Consider the following 17,481-nt stretch of genomic DNA (forward strand, 5'->3'; position numbering starts at 1 on the left):
CTTCCACTGTGAAAAGTGTGTTCAGCATCCCACAGAGAAGACTCAGAAGGGGTGCTGCCATGGACTGAATGTTTGTGTCCCCCTCAATTCATATTCAAACCTTAGCCCCCAAGGTGATGGTTACGAGGTGGGGCCTTTGGGATGCAATTAGGTCACGAGGGTAGAGCCCCCATGATGGGATTAGTGTCCTTATAATAGATCCCAGAGAGCCCCCTCACCGCGTCCGTCATGTGAGGACACAGAGAGAAGACTCCATTTGTGAGGAAATGGCCCTCAGCAGACGCCATGTGAGCTGGCAACTTGATCTTGTACTTCCAGCCTCCAGAGCTAAGAGAAATTAATGTCTGTTGTCTATAAGCTGCCCATTCTGTGGTGTTCTGTTACAACAGCTTGGTCAGACTAAGACAGGTGGGCAGGAGTGACATATTTAGAGGGAAAGATTATCAGGCAGGGGATCAGTGTAAGGCAAGTTGTGAGGATTGGCTGAGGGACAGTGACTAGATCACTTCTGTTGGAACAGAACACGTACATGGGACACAGTGAGGATGCGCGTTATGAGGGCTTGCTGGGCTCCTGAATGTCGAGTAAGAAATCTGAATTTATCCTTGTGGCAAGCAGAGCGCCAGTGAAAAATTTTGTTCTGGAGCAAAATCTTAGCAAAAAATATGGAAGTGTTTTCTTCTTGCAGTGACGGGTCCCTGGGGAAAGGAGACATGAAGAATGAAGGGTCTGCCTTCATTCTCAGCTGGTGTTAGCCTTGACCCCTGTTGTTTGGATAAAAACAAATGAAAATTACTTTAATTTCCTTCTTTTAGCAGCTTTGGTGGCAGCAAGTGGATGCAGAAAAAGATAGTTGCAAAAAAAGATATGAAATATCATTCTAAAATATTGTTATAAAATCAATGATATGATTCAAGATAAATTAGAAGTAATATTGGAATTTTTAATTCGCTTGGAAGCCTGGATGGAACACATGTTCATTTGATGAAAGATCCTTCCTGGAGTCTAGGGATATTCACCTGAGTGTAGAAATTTAAGTGTATATCCCAAAACAGCACTGGTGGAGAAATTGAACATCCAAAACAATGACGTGATCGTGATAATAACTGACAACTTTATAGCATAATGTAAACAAGGCAGGAGCAGACGGTATAGCATGCCCATTGATCACAAATGAAATCTGGTTGTGGAGGCTGTGGGGAAAAATGCTACCATGAGACACAAATTTAAATGTGTTATAATTTAATCAATTTATCTACTGTCCTTAATAGGTTATGTTTTGGAAAAAAAATGAATAAGTTCTCTTTCAGTGGGAAGTTGACAAGAAGATTGGAGGAACTTAGATTCATTGGCATGAAGAAATGATGATCATTTTATGAATTCCAAGAACACCGTAGATGTACCTTTAACAGACCACTAGTGAATGCTGCCACATCAATAAGGCATGATAAGTTCCTCTGGAATGGAAGGACTGGAAGCATTTTAATAGCCGTGCTTTGAAATAGTTACAGCTGCTTCGTGTCACCTTACCTTCAGTCCTGTTTGATTTGTCTACGCTTAAGTCCTGAAATCATAGATTGATACTTCACTCTTTATGTTACTGCAAACACTGCAGGTGCCCATGAGATTATAAATACCATTCTCAAATTTCTACCAGTGATCAGAGGGCATGACAGAAGCTGTGCCCTTGAATGATCTGAGTGCAATCTTTATTCTTCCATTAAGTTATTATACAGATTCTTTCCCATCTGTGCTCTGAATGCTTGCTCCCAGAGTCGGCAGCCAGCCGTCACTAGTGACAATGTACAAATGACTTGATTACGTACATCTCATTATCTGACTCTATTAACCATGAGCTGTAGAGGGTTTTAATAAACATTGGGGCTTATGTAAAAATAAAAGAAATACTTTAAAATGCTAATACAATTCAGGTGAACCTCGGGTGGTTGTAATTAGTAAAAGTAAGGCACAGGTAATAGCTCCTTGCACTGAAACAAATATAATTGCTTAAATACTGAAAACAACTCAAGAACACCAAAATAAAGAATTAAAAAGACAAAAACAGAGTAAGCCCTGTAGTTTAGACTCAATCATTTTATATCCCAACTCTTGTAGTTTCTTCTAATCCATCTGAAAGCATGTTACTCTTCCAGAATTTTATTCTTTAAATATCTATTACTAGATATTTTTCTAGAATAGGCCTTGAAAATCACATTCCTTTCATGCTTACAATTTTTCCAAGACTTTTTATTTTCAAAGATGTTGGAAAGTGTATTCTCTAATTTGAAATTCCAGGCCATCTACGTCTGGGGTCATGGTGGGTCCACTGGCCTCCGTTCCTGCCCTGCTTGCCGGCACTACGGCTAGCAAATGTCTTATGTCTCCTGGTGCCTCCGTCTTCAGGGATGCCTGAGCTTCTATTCCTCATCCACGTGCAGCACAGCAGGAGCCAGCCGAAACTTTTCCCCCCAGATGCAGAAGAAGCAGGTCATGCTGCCAGGACACACAGGGAACATCCATGTAGCAGTGTCACCTTCGACCAAGAGTGACAGGAGATGGAAGAAGAGGGCTATAGTGGCCAGAGTTCTGCAGAGAAATAGAACCAATAGAATAGAGAAGAGAGAGAGATAGGAGGAAGGGAGAGAGATTTATTATGGAGAATTAGCTCACATGATGGTGTAGGTTGAGAAGTCCCATGATCTGCCAACCTAGGAAAGCTGGTAGTGTTGTTTGGCCCAAACCCAAAGGCCGAGAACAGGGAGCACTGATGTCCTAGGGCAGGAGAAAATGGACATCTCAGTTCAAGCAGAGAGAGCAAAGTTAACCTTTCTCTGCCTTTTTGTTGTACTTGGGTCCTCAAAGGGTTGGATGATGCCTAACCACATTGGAGAAGACCTTTTCTATAAATCCACCAACTCTATTGCTAATCTCTTCCAGAAACGTTCTCACAGACACCCAGAAGTAATGTCTTACCAGTGATCTGTGCATCCCTTAGCCCGGTCAGATTGATGCAGAGAACAACCATCACAAGGCAGACAGATTTGTTTGGCCCTTCCTTGCTCCCCCACCTGGGGATTTTTACCAAATAAGAGACATTGGAGGATACTGACCCTACCTTTTTTTCACTAGTTCACTATCTCCCAGATTGCAGCCCCTTAGTTAAAAATATGAGCGCTTCCGTGTAAATGGATTCATCTTTAAATAGCTTCTTGTGGAAACCATATAGCTAGAGTATACAGGTGACTTCCATCCAGTAACAAAGGTAAAAAAAAAAGAGAGAGAGAGAGAGAGAGAAAGAAAGACAGTCATTGCTCTAAACAACCCTAGTCCTCATCCATTATTAAATACAAAATGATTCTTACTTCCTTGATCTGTTGGTTAAAGAAGCACAATGATTAAGGTGAGAAGATCACAGTCTTTGCTGCAAAGTCCTTCAGAACATTTGACAACTTTGGCCAATGACTGAGCTAGATGATGTTCCTTCATTAGATTCCCGGTCCATGTAGACCTGGTCCCAGGGCCAGCTCCATAATCTGCATAGCCCTGCACAAAAGGAAAATTCAGAACTCATTGTTCAAAATGCAGGAAATATGTGCCATTAAAGAGGTTACAATATAGGCTGTTCTTTTCTTATGTGGTCACTCAACTTGTCATGGTGTCTTTCATGTGGTATTTAATGTCATTCTAAGAAATAAAATACACGAACTTAAATTGTTAACATGGAATTTACCATTCATCTTTTGTGCAATGCCAATTTTAGATACAAATATAAGACATTTAACTTGTAGGCTCTTTAACTGTGTCTTTGGAATCATGTATGTATTTTCTCTTACCAGAAGAGTGTCAGTGCTGCAGAAAACAAACTCAGCGCCTTCATTTCCATTCGTGACATGCACACAGTCTACCAGCACTCTCTGTGTTCCACAGACTGCCGCAGAAGGAAGGACAGACAGGTGGGGGGCAGTAGGTTGCCACTTTCTCTTTCTTTCCGTGCTGTCATTGTCCAAGGACATGGTTGGCGAAAACAGGGAAAAGACATGGTCGTTCAGAAAGGCTACGACATGGCTCCTTGGCCACATGCATTTCTTAGGTTTCATTGCCTTCTTTGAGCGTTCTAAGTTCTAGTTTGAATGGTGAACAGGCCTCCTGGAGCTGTCAGCACCCCCACTTCCTCAATGCCAGGGTCTTGCTGAACTCCCACTCCTGCAGGTGCACCAGGATTCTGTGTATAGGGGCCTTGCAAACTCTAAAGGCAGTTGGGGACATGCATCTTGTATGCTTATCTCCTCAGCTCAGGTGCAGGCTCCAGTGTCCCATCAAACTACACTTAAAAAACCCCATTCAAAGATAAAATGACTATGAATTTCAAGACGGCAGCAGCAGAACATTAAACCAAGCACAGGACCTTCCGAGAGCAGGGTCCTACACCACAGCACACGTTGCAGATGCCCACAGCTCTGCATGGTTGTGTCCCCTCAGCACCCAGCTTACTGTGGGTGTGCATCGAGAGCTTGGTGGGCTAGTGAACCCCATGAGACCGAGCAACACAGCATCCAGAGCCCTCCATCCCTCTGTTCTTGCTCTGTGCCTCTCTTCCTCACTCCCTCATTCCATCCCTTTGTTTGTTCTTCACTTTCCTCTTTTGGCTTTGGGATTTTCAATGTGTATTGTCATTCCAATCAGATAGATGGGGAATTTGACTAAGTTCTAAAACTTCCTGATATAATTCAATTGTTTATCTAATGCTTAAGCACCAGGGCATTGGAAATTTTATTATAGGCCTTGAAATTAGCCGTGTTCAGCATTTGCATCTGGTTGCAAATTATAACCATGACCAAAATGAGAGACATCAAATCATTCATGCCTCGGAATGAAATTTATAAGCCTGCTAAACTCTTAACAAGTGCTCACTGCCAACATGAGGTCACTGAAAGCAGGCTTGATTTGGTAGTTCCTGAAAGAAAAAGTGAACAAAGTCACAAAAGAAAGAAGAAAGAAAGAAAGAAAGAAAGAAAGAAAGAAAGAAAGAAAGAAAGAAAGAAAGAAAGAAAGAAAAAGAAAAAGAAAGCAAAACAAAACAACCTTTGCCTAAAATCATGTGCATGTCTTTGAACATGCTTTTCCCTTTCTCTAGATTCTCCCTATTGGGAAGAGGGCCTGGCCTCTCAGGGGTGAGGTCACATGGTGTATTTTTCTCCTTGCTGCATGTTGCATCCTGTCTCAGCCAGGCTCTACTCATTCACTCTCCACTCTGCAGTGTATGACCTGCTGCTACAGAGAGCTCACTTGAGAACATCAGGAGCTCCACTCTTGTTGTACCTGCATCTCCAAACAACAAGCAAAATGCCTGTCACGACGAAGATGTTCAGTAAATTTTCCCTGAAATGAAAGGACACATACCGCCTTCCCCTAAATCCACGCGGAAAGGAAAATGTGTTCTCACTGGCAGGGAAGGAAATCCGAGGGCTCAGACACGCACTCAGCCTCTCTTTCCCTCTTCTGGTACGAATCTGCTTGCTGTGGGTTAGGGCCCCAGCTGTCCTGCTCCTTCTTCCCAACTGCTGCTTGGAACATGAGAACTGAACAGTGCAAGGACCAGGTGCAAGGAAGACAGTAAAACTGACAGCAGCAAACATAACTTGGTTTACTGAAAATCAGCATTTTGCAACAAAAATGCATAAATCTACAAAATTTCTTTAGCAATTTTACTTACCACTGTCTTTGAGGTTTAGGGGATCTTTCTTGTGCCATAACCTTCCAACTGCTGTTGCCTTTTAAATCTAAATATTTGGGGAAAATGAATTTTAACTAATACAGCTCCATACCCAAAAAGTCAAGAAAGATCTCAAAAAAATGGAGTAGGCACAGTTTTCCCTCTACATCTTGCTAAGGTACAGCTAAAGACTGTGGACGTTTTAAGAAACAAATGTAAGGAGATTCTGAAAAATGGACAGAAGAAGGCAGAATCCCTAAGGATGGGGGAAAAGATGGCTTTGAGTTCCCTCATGCATTCTGGAAAATGTGACGGAGAAGTTGGCATTCTGGAGACACCAGCAGGTGCAGACAAAAAGCCCCGAGGAAAGCATATTCTCCCTAGCAGAGGGCGAGGAAATGGGCAGCCATGCAAGAAAACGTGTAGATACTAACTGGTCCACTCCAACCGAAGAGGAAGAGGAGTCAGGACTTGTACCACTGTGCATGACACAAAGTCTCCCTTGTCTTGTAATGTCACTGAAACCACATGGGGGACAGGAGGGGGGCACCCACCACCACCCAACAAAACAAACGCCCTTCACCCTGGCCACATCCCCTGGAGCTAATGAGGCAGGAACCCGCCTCCCAAAGCTATAGGAGGAGGCCTGCTAACAGAGGATTTAAGTAAGATCCACAGCCTCATGACACAACGAGTTTTAGACCTGAAAATACAAACACTGAAATAAAAAATTCAGCAGATGTACTCAACAACAGAATGGAGAGGACAAAAGAAAGAATCAGTGAGTTTCCAGACCAAACAATAGAAATTCCCCAATCTGAATGACAGAGAGAAAACAGACTGAAAAGCAAATGAACTGAGCTCCTGGGACCTTCAGGGACTCAACAGAGGATCTGACACTCGCTTGTTGGAGCTCCAGAACACGAGGAAGGAGGCAGCCCTGGGAAGGAGCTCAAAGAAATAATGGCTGAAAATTCCCCAAATTTGGCCAAAGACCAGTAAACTAAAACAGGATGCACCAAGGAAATCTATGCCACCACACATCCTATTTAAACTTCTGAAAACTAAAGACAAAGGGAAAAATCTCGAAGGCAGTGAGAGAAAAAAGATGCCTCATTCTAGAGGAAATACAGTCAGAATAATCAGACTTTTGTCACTAGAAACTGAAGGGAGGGACACATTTCTCGTGAGCTAGAAGAAATGCACAGTCAGGCTGCAGTCCTACACCCAGGGAAAATCTTGTTCTAGCCCGAAGGGGAAGGAAGTCCTGGGGTCCTCAGACAAAGACCATGAAGACAGTTGTCACCAGCATACCTCCACTAACATTATGACTGAAAGGAAGTTCTCTAAACAGAAAGAAGAGAAGGAAACTTGGGACATCAAAGAGGAAGAAAGCAAAACTATGGGTAAATGCAATTGCCTTTCCTTCTCCTGTTAATGCTTTTAAAATCATGCCTGACAGGTGGAGCACAACTTGCAACTGTCTGCAGATAGAGGAAATATTGAAGACAATTATATTATAAATGGGAGGGGAAATGGATGTACTTTTTTCTACCCTTTCCTCAAACTGATTCAGTCACTCTGGAATTTTTTTCCAAAACTAAGTATATACTTAGCATACAACCCATTGATCCCACCCCTGGGCATTCGTCCCAGAGAAATGAAAACCTTTGTCCACATAGAAACCTGTACATAGATCTTCACAGAAGCTCTGTTTTAAATAACCCCAAAATCTGGAAACAACTAAAATGTCCTACAATAGCTGAATGGTTAAAAAAAAAAATACCATTACTTTGTTCCATGGAATACTACCGAGCTATAAAAAGGAACACTCTTGTGACACACATAACAATTCTTATGGATTTCAAGGCATTGTGCTGAGCGAAAAATGTCAATCTCAGGAGGTCGTATATCATATGTTTCCATTTGTGTAACATTCTCAAAATGGCAAAAATTATATAGATGGGGAGAAAATTAGTGTTTACTAGGGGTTAAGGAAGGTGGAGATGGGTGGGAGGTTATGACTATGGAGGCATAGCACAGGAGAAGATATTTGTGGGGATAGAACATTCTGTATTTTGACTGCAGGGGTGGTCACACAAACTATGTGTGTTATAAAATGACACAGAGCCACACATACACATGGTACCAATGGCAAACTCCTGGTTTTGATATTACACTATGATTATGGAGGGAAACTGAACAGAAGTACACAGGAGTACTCAGTGTACTATCTTTGCAACTTCCTGTGAATCTATGATTATTTTAAAAAGAAAAGTGCTTTAGTTAAATTAAAAACCAAGATAATCTTACTAACAACTACCCTGTAGCACAAATCCAGTATAACATATAACTAACATACTGAATAAATAGCCCTCATTTATGTCAACACCCAATAATAATGGGAAAATATCACTTCCCCAACAATACTAGAACAATAAACTACGTAAGATTAGCATAACTAAAATATCAATATCCTTATGAAAAAAGCCATTAAAACTATTGAAGGACAGAAAAATGACAAACATAACAATTGATCAACAATGTTCTCAAATAAAAAGATCCAACATCACAGAGATTTCTGTCTTAATTCAATGTGGAAATTTAAGATTATCCCTTCCCCTTAAATAGCAACAGATTTTTAGTGAGAATTAGCTAACCTTATATGAAAGTTCATGGAGAGAGAAACAAAAGGAAAATAAAAAACTAAAATAAGGAGGACTGATTCAAAAACCATAGAACCGTAGAAAGGGATCATCCTTACAGGTATCAGAACATGTTATACAGCTTCAGTGAATAAAACAGTGAGTTGCTGCCACATGTATAGACAGAAAAACTTATGGAACAGAAAGGAAAATCTAAAAATTGGATTAAGTTTATGTAACAATGTCATAAATTTTAAAAGATGGCATTTCAAATAGGCAGAAAAAGGCTGTTCTGCTTCTGGTGGTGGTGGGCCCAGATATTCAGGGCAACTCTTCTAATGAACAGAACAGAAAAGCCAGATAAAACATCTTAGAAATCAGACTGAAGTCGTCAGAGATCTATGAAAAATTATGATGCCAAGATCTGAGATGATAAGGCATCCCCAGGAAGTGATCTGGGATTGGGAGCAATTTTACAGCTAGAAGCATCTTCTGATAAGCAGAATATGCACCCAAGAGAGAGAGGCAGGTGTATTGGCTCACCACAGAATGGTGGAGTGGGACCCCAACAAAGGAGATCATATCTGGTAAATCCTGGCTTTGGATCCGGACCCCAAAGATTACACCTGAGAAATGAGAGTTACTTAGAAAAATACCAAGCTAGCTTGAGATCATGCCTCTCCTTCAAATTGCAAAATGTGATTCAGGATTTTGTTGAGTCACCAGCCTTCTATAAGAAGTTAAGAACCATCCTCTCCAAAGGAGATAACAAATTATTCTACATGTTTCCAATGAGTTTCACAACACCTAATTCACAATAATTAGGCAGTTGAGAAGAAAATACACACGCATATGACAAGAAACAACAGAAAACAGAAACAGAGAATACAGATAAGAGATGTAACCTTCACGGACCTGGAAATAATTAGTCTTAATATGTTCAGAGAGATGAAAGATGAAATGAAGAACTTCGCCAAAAAGGTTGGCTTTATAAAAAGCAGCAAGTGGTGATCTAAAAATGAAAAATATAACAACTGAAATTAAGGACTCACTGGATGGGTAAAAGTAGCTGAGACTCAGGAAAAAAATGAGAATTAAAAAAAAACTGCTAGCTAGATCTGCAGAAATGTGGAGAATACAATGCAGAAGAGAAAGAATGGCACAGAAGCAATACTCAAAAAAACAAAGACTAGTAATTTTCCAAAAATGAGAAAGAGGATCAAGCTGCCCATTCATTAAAGGAGTATATGACCAACGAGCAAATAAATATGTAATATTCAGGAAGTGCTTTATGACATCATGATGACATGATCAAAACCAAGCGGACAAGAAACCCTACAAGCAACCAGAGAAAAAATACGGACTACCTTCAAATGAATAGCTGGCTTCTGAGAACAAGCAGTAGAGTCAAGAAAACAATATATTTGAAGTACTGCTGAAAGACACTCCCAATCCAGAATTGTATATCCAGCCAAGATACCCTTCAAAAGTGAAGGTAAAATAATAATTGTTTTTTAGACAAACCTAACAGAGTTCATCCCCCTTAAATTTGCACGAAAGGAAATAGTGAGGAATGTCCTTCTGGCAGAAGGAAAAATGTCCCAGATGAAGGCGTAGAGTTGCAGGAAGGTGTGAGGAAGGAAAGGTAAAGATTTGAGCAAGCCAAATAAATATCAACTACATAAAACTTTAAAAAATAATATTTTCTGGAATGTAAAATGAATTTAGACACAAAAGGAGAAACAAAAATAGCTTAAGAGTTTGGGAGAGAGTTAAATGAAGTAAGAGTTATGAGATCTTTGTCTTGTGTTGAATGAGGTGAAAGTGCCCGCTTATGTTCGGTGTTCATAAATCGAGAATGCATACCATAGTGTCTCTGATAATCTTTAAAATAAGAATAAAAATGGTTCAATTAAAAAGCTGAGGGGGGATAGAATAATAGAAATAATCTAAAATATTTACTCTAAGGGAGAAGAAAGAGCATAAAAATAGTAAGTGAATAGCATACTTGGTGGTAAATCTAAACACAAATAAATTAGCTATTACTTTAAATATAAAAGGTCTCTAAGAAAAAGGCCAAAAATTGTCAGACTAAATTAAAACACACTCACCTACACACTCACACCCACACACGAATTCTGACTCGCCATGAGATTATGTAAAGGTTCTACAAACGATTACATGAGATCAAATAAGGGTTAAAGTAAAACGCTGGAGAAAGATCTGTCACGGAAACACTGAACAAAAGAAAGGCCATGTAGCTAGATGCATCTCAGACCAAGCAGACCTCAAGGCAATGAGTGGCACAAGAGAGAAAGGGGGGCATTTCATGTTAGAAGGTGCAATTCACTAAGAAGAGGCAACAGTTACTAAGTTAAATTCATGTCCTAGCATAGCCTCAAAATACACGATACAAATAAAGAACTTTATAAGAGAGGACAGAGACAAATCCACATCACAGAAAATGTTAACACACCCTTTGACGTCAATGGTAAAATAACCAGACCCAAAATGATGACCCAGAAGGACCTAAAAGATGTGAACCAAGGAGACCCAACTGACATACCTAAAATATTATTTCCAATGTCTGCAAAAATACATTCTATTTTCTAGTATACGTAAAACATTTACAAAAATAGAGTATATTCTGGGCCACAAATCAAGTTTCCAACTATTTCCAAGGATTAAAATAATACAAAACATGCTTCGTGAAGACAGTTGAATTAAGCTAGAAATCAGAAAATGAAACAATCCCCAAACATTTGGAAAACACACAATATCCTTCTAAATAACCCACGGATCAAAGAAGAAATTACAATGAAATTTGGAAAATGTTTTGAACTGAATGCAATTTTAAAATGATCCGACCATTTCAAAACTTGTGGATACAGTTAAAGACATGCTTACAGGGTTTTGTTTTCTTTTTCAAATTGTGAATGCATATATTAGAGGGGGAAAAAACGAAAGGCTTGCGATCAGTGAGCTAAACACTCACTTTAAAAAAGTAGGTAAACAATGGCAAATAAAACTCGAAAGATAGAACAACGAAAAACAGGAAAAGTAAAAGAATAATTAATAAAACAGAAAATGAATGGACCACAGAGAAGATCACCAGAGCCAAAAATGTGTTTGTTTTAGAAAGTCCTTGTGAAGCAGATCAAGAAAAAACTGGAGATGACTCAGATAACCATCATCAGTGATGGACAAGGAGATAATGTACAAGTTCATTCAAATAAATTGTATTAGGACAACCAGTTGCTATCTGAAAAAAAAAAAAAAAAACAAAAGTAAACGTGATGTGTATCTCCAAATGCACACCAGGTTAAGTTTCTGATGGACAAAGACTTAATTCTTAAAAAATGCAACCATGAAAACAACGTATAAAAACAAATAGGGCTTCTTTATATGTGTAAAATAGGTCTTTTCTAAAGTCTGAAATCCAGTGCACATAAATAAAAGTGGATAAACTTGATTACATTTAAAAGCCTACTACATTAAAAAGGAAGTTCTTCGTAACCAAAGTTAAAACAACCCAAGAACTGAAAAAAAAAATTGTTTGGGTTCATATTTCAGAAAAAAAGAATAGTTATCCCCCTAATGAGTTAAAGATGAACACATCTAAACAAAAGTGAGGAAAGGCCATGAATGAAGAGTCCATGGGAAGGGAACAACAGGGGCCTTTAAATAGAAGAAAAGATGCTGATCTCCCCAGATACCACGAGCAAAGGAAAGCCATGATTATCTGGAACCCTGTTTTTCACTCTTGGCACAGTTCCAAGTGCGAGCTAAGTCCTGATGGTAAGGTTCGGTGGAAGGAATGTGCGCATCCCTGCCTTTGCATCTGCAAGCGCATTCAACCCCTAGGCAGGCACTTTGACAACACCGTGGAAATCGCAAACGCATAACTGTTTCTGAACCCACAGTGTAGCTCTTAGGATTTCCATTTATGAGTTGAAATACGTGCCCTGTGACATGCGAGCAAATCATGCAAAACATTGTCAACAACCTCAACTTTCGTTAACAGGAGGTTGGCGAAGTCAATTATGATGAATCCATGCAGTGCTGAACTATAGAGTGGAAAGTCTGAAAGAATAAAAAAGGACTCAGTATTATAAGGGAAAACCTCTAAGATGCCTACTTCTAGGTGAATAAAAAACAAGGGACCAGACAATGTGTCTTTTATGAAAACATTTTTTTAAAGGCCTCCTTTTAAATGTAGCACTGCACATTCATACCTGCTTGAACAGGCACCTGTTCCTAAAGAGGCACAGAAGAAGGGAGACTAGAGGGCTGGCCTAGGAGTGCTCAGAGGAGGAGCCAGATGGCTTGGGCACAGTGACCATAAGACTTTCCTTAGTGCATCTTTAAACATAAATATAAAAGGTATAACAGATATGCACGTACTTAATTATTTTTGAACAGCATCATGCATTGTGCAATTTCAGCCCCTCTTTGCAGATTCTGAGTGGACGGCACCCCGGAGCAAAACCGGAAGGGGAGTCATTCCCTTAGAACTCCATGTGACCAGGCTCTGAAAGGGCACCCCTCAGCGCACGCACTGGCAGCAAGCCTGTTTTAGAACCATGTGATATGTTATATAATAAAAAAAATCACATGGAAATAGAAAATAATCATAAAATGAGTTCAAAACTTAAGGACTGGAAAGGCAGGACAAGGCAATCATTATTCGTAAGAGATATAATTGCCTCTATTGAAAAGGCCAAAGAATCTGCAAATATTGAATTAATGTTCTTTCAATTTGCTATCAGTGCAAACAGGAATATGTTTAATGCCATGTTTTTCATTAAACCAATAAAAGCTAATTTAGTCCACACTGAATTCTGAATGAATGAATAATTCATTCATTTTAACCCTTGGCTGTGTGTGCTTCCTTGAAGTATTCTGGGATGGTTTTTTATCTTAGCTTGTTCTATCTACTTGGACTGCAAAACCCCAAAAAACGGGGACTCTGTCTTATGCTGGTTTTTAACCCCCCTGGACCATCTCGGCATGCAGGCAAACAGTTCGTGTTCAATAAACCTACCCATTTGTAAAGAATACTTGAAAAAATGCAACAGGACATCAACCTCCTAGGAGCCGGGAGGCATCAAGATCATGCAGTAGTCTGGGGCACAGTGTGGTCCCCAGACCAGCAGCCTCAGCATCACTTGGGAGCTTAGAAGCACAAATTCTACTTACCGGGAAGCTCTGGGCATGGGTTTTACCAAGCTCTCCAGCGACTCCCATGCACGCTAAGGTGTGAGGGCTGCCGGTCCAGGAGCCAGAGTCCGCGCCCTCACATGAAAAGGCAAGATGACAGAGTTATCTGAAAAAGTTAATGATCAGGTGGCTTGTCTCGGGCAGTAATTGTTGGCACCAGTATTCTTTGACAGCCTTGTACTCACTTGACTATTTCGTGAACAGTTGCCCTTGACCCCCACGCCTAACACTCAAGGTCACACACAGGTACAGCCCTGGCTGTGAGGAGTCCCCTTTGGAGCAAGGCTTCTCAATCCTCAGTGTGCAGAGACTTTCACGCGCTTGGCTTGCTCAAAACTTGGCTCTCACTTGGAATTTAGCTCCACAGGGTCTGGGGTGATCTCTAACATTCTGCATTTATTTTATTATTTAAAAAGATTTATTCATTTATTTGAGGGGGAGTGGAGGGGAGGAGAGGGAGAGGGAGAGAAAGAATCTCAAGCAGACTCTGCGCTGAGCCTGAAGCCAGATGGGAGGCTCGATCTCACGACCTTGAGATCACGACCTGAGCCAAAACCAGGAGTCAGTTGCTCAACCGAATGCGCCGCGCCACGGGCCCCATTCTGCATTTATTTTTAACAAGCTATCTAATTAATTTTGCTTGCCACCGAGAGACCACAGTTGAGGCCTATCACCCTGTTGCCCCTGCTACCCAAACTGTAAGCCCGTGGTTGGCATCATTTGGGAGATTATTAAAAATCCAGACTCAAAAGTCCCATCCCAGACCTACAGAATCCGGAAGATTTTGGTAAGATACCCCCCGTCATTTGTTCTGCCTGTGGAAGTTTGAGAAGCACCATTCCTTGCAGGCAGTTCATGAGGACACCAGGGGCCAGGACTCTGACAGAACATTGGCCAAAGGGAAAGTAAAATAATTTGCAAACAGCTTCGTCTGATTGCCGTTCCCAACACTGTTAAATTATACCATGTTTATTCTATTTCTTGATTTCCAATTGCTTTTTTCTCCTTCATGACTGCAGTTCTGGGGAAAAAAAACCAATATGTAATATGTTTATAATAGCACACATATAAATAGCTCTGATTAAAATGCAATGGAAAATATACAGCATACGAGATGAAATTGATGTAATTAACAATAATTTATGTGGAGCCCTTTATGTTTTAGTGTATCAAAATAAATTAGTTGATTGTAGGAAGTTAATAATTAATTTGAGATGTTTATGGTAAGATATTGACCCAATAATGTATTCTGTTTTCTTTCTAGATTTTAATATTTATATAATTTGGAAGTTGGCTTTAAAAAAAGGGGTATTTTAAACTCTTATAATTGGATCTATTTCTATTAATTTATAGTCAAGAGGAGTACATTTATTTAAAATAGGGAAATACCATTTGCATTGAATTAACATTTACTAAGAGAGACAAAATGTTGGTACTTGTTAGTATAAAAGAACTTATTAGACGTGGCTTTGAACTGATTTTTGTATGAGCAAAACTTTTTTATTATGGTTATTTGGATACTTAGCCATTTTTCTTACTCTTTGTCTTTGGAGTTATTTTTCTTCAACTATGCTCTTTTTTTTTTTTTTTTTTGCTTGTGATTTTCATAATTTATTCATCCTTTTTTTCTGTGTTGATCCTTACAGACAGTCCTGTAGCTCTTAGTAGTACTTAATGACTAAAAGTGTCTAGATGCCTCATATTAGTGATGTCCTTAACTCTCTAAAGGTTGTAGAAATCTTGCCTAAACCTGGGCAGAAACTATGGGCTGTGGGATGTCCACAAAGGAAACAAGACGGGATATAAACAAACATTTGAATAAATGTCTGGGGCCTAATGGCAGAAGCTAGAGGCAGGACGCTTTGTCTAAATTACAAACATGACCATCTCACACTCCGTCACTGTAGAGGTATTCCTTAAAGAAGTTTGCATCCTCAGAATTGCAAATGCCCTTGAGAGGGACACAACTTAAGTTCCTTTGAGTGATCTTCTTTAGATTTCAGAGTGCGTGAGAATAAGACGTCACTGGAAATGGGTCAGGGACCAGACCCGGGAGCCATGGGTATGCCACACACCAATTATGCCTACGTATTAGATTTTCTAACTCAAGAGTTTTTAAAGTAAAAGACAGATTTTATTAACAGGCCTTGTATTAACAGAGAAATTTGCATTTTAAAATTTACATTTATGTAGAGAGAAAAGCCCGACTAAAGAACCATAAAGTGGGGGAAAGATGAGGATACTGGCTGGGATTCAGGCCCTACTCTAGATTGGAAGGCCTACTGTCCACTCTGCTGCTGATCTGCTTCATTTTAGGTAATTCGCTTCATCTCTCTGGGCGTAAGTTTGCTCATCGCTACAGTAAATTAGACCAGATGATCCCTAATGTCCCCTCATTGCCTTTGTTTTCCAAAGAACAATAACAAGAGAAAAAGAAAATGAGTAATTTAGGCAAAGCACTAAAGTCATTATTTAATATTGAAGCTCCAGGCTTTGTGGTTTTGTGTAGAATTTGAAGCTGGATGAGATTTTATTTCTTACCACATATTAACCCATTCTTTAAAAGAGGTAACTCCTTGCCTTCCAACGGACGGTAGTAATTTCTGACATCTTTCAGACACTGTACTAATTACATTATTAACTGCGTATGAATTTCATTTTTAAAAGTAGGAAATGAAATAATTGTTAAGTTTTTGCCTGAAGACTTGAGAACATCCTACATAAATTTTTGAGTCCCATCAGAATGAATTTTACCATGAAAGCACACATGAATAATAATTATTGATTTAGGAATAAAATAAATCCACATAGTTTAAAAGTGCCAAGTGGTAGTAATGAGTGAGTACAGTTACACCTCGATGAAATTAGATAGAAAGATGATTACAAATTGTTTATAAATGTAGATTTTAGAAAGAATTTCAACTTTCAAATAATTTTCTTGGAACAAATCATATTTCTTTAAATAATCCCCAGTATCAATACTTTGCTCCTTCACCATTTTAAGGCTCAAAGATGATAATAGTGTTTGGTGTTTAGTCATAATACAAGGTGAGTGAATGCTACTGTATGAGATAAAAGCAAAAAATTATGGGAAACAAGATGATAAGAAGCCACTTTTGCACAGATGGGGAGTGCCCTAAAAGGGCTCTCTATTTCAGCATCAGAATGCCCTTTATCAAGTTGCCAATCAACAGTTCATTATTACAGGATTCCATCACTAAATCCATAACTAATAATGTAAGACTTGAAATGAATTTGTAGGTCCACTGTTTTAGGATTTGGCAAAATTGAGAAGCTTCCTCGCCGATTGACCAGCAGTGTCTCTGCGAAGGGTATTTCAGGATACCAAGAGACAAAAAGTCAGTTCCATAGTTTGTTAAATGGTGCCTCTTTAAGGCAGTTGTGGTAACTTTTAGGTGTTATTCCTGCTGCTTTCTCTCCTCACCTCAGGAGAGCTGCTCCTTGCCCCCACCCACAAACTTGCATACTCATTCAGTCAATGCGGTAGGCGCAGGGATTTGCCCACAACTCACAGCTCAGTTTTATGGAGAAGACCAGATGACCGCTCTTATAAAAGTATGTGCCAGGGGAGGGACACCTGACCCCATTCAACACCATTAATCTCATTGATCAGTCATGGGAGCCAACCATTCACAATTCCCTTATTTAATCTGAGACGCATACAAAGATAACATCTGATTGAAGCTCTCTTAATGAGGCACCAAGAGACTGTATTTTTCACTGTTCTTTAATAAAAACATAGAACAGAGGCTTCTACGGTCTCCTAACAAAGAGATTCTACAGACTTTACATTTCTTTCTTTTTATAGAAAGCCTCTGAGAGAGAGGTACATCTTGGAATAATGTACTGAAGACCAATAGACAATGCTCAAAACCTATTAAT

The sequence above is a fragment of the Phoca vitulina genome, unplaced genomic scaffold (genome assembly GCF_004348235.1).
Source record: "Phoca vitulina isolate PV1807 unplaced genomic scaffold, GSC_HSeal_1.0 scaffold33, whole genome shotgun sequence".
In the NCBI taxonomy this organism is placed as follows: domain Eukaryota; kingdom Metazoa; phylum Chordata; class Mammalia; order Carnivora; family Phocidae; genus Phoca; species Phoca vitulina.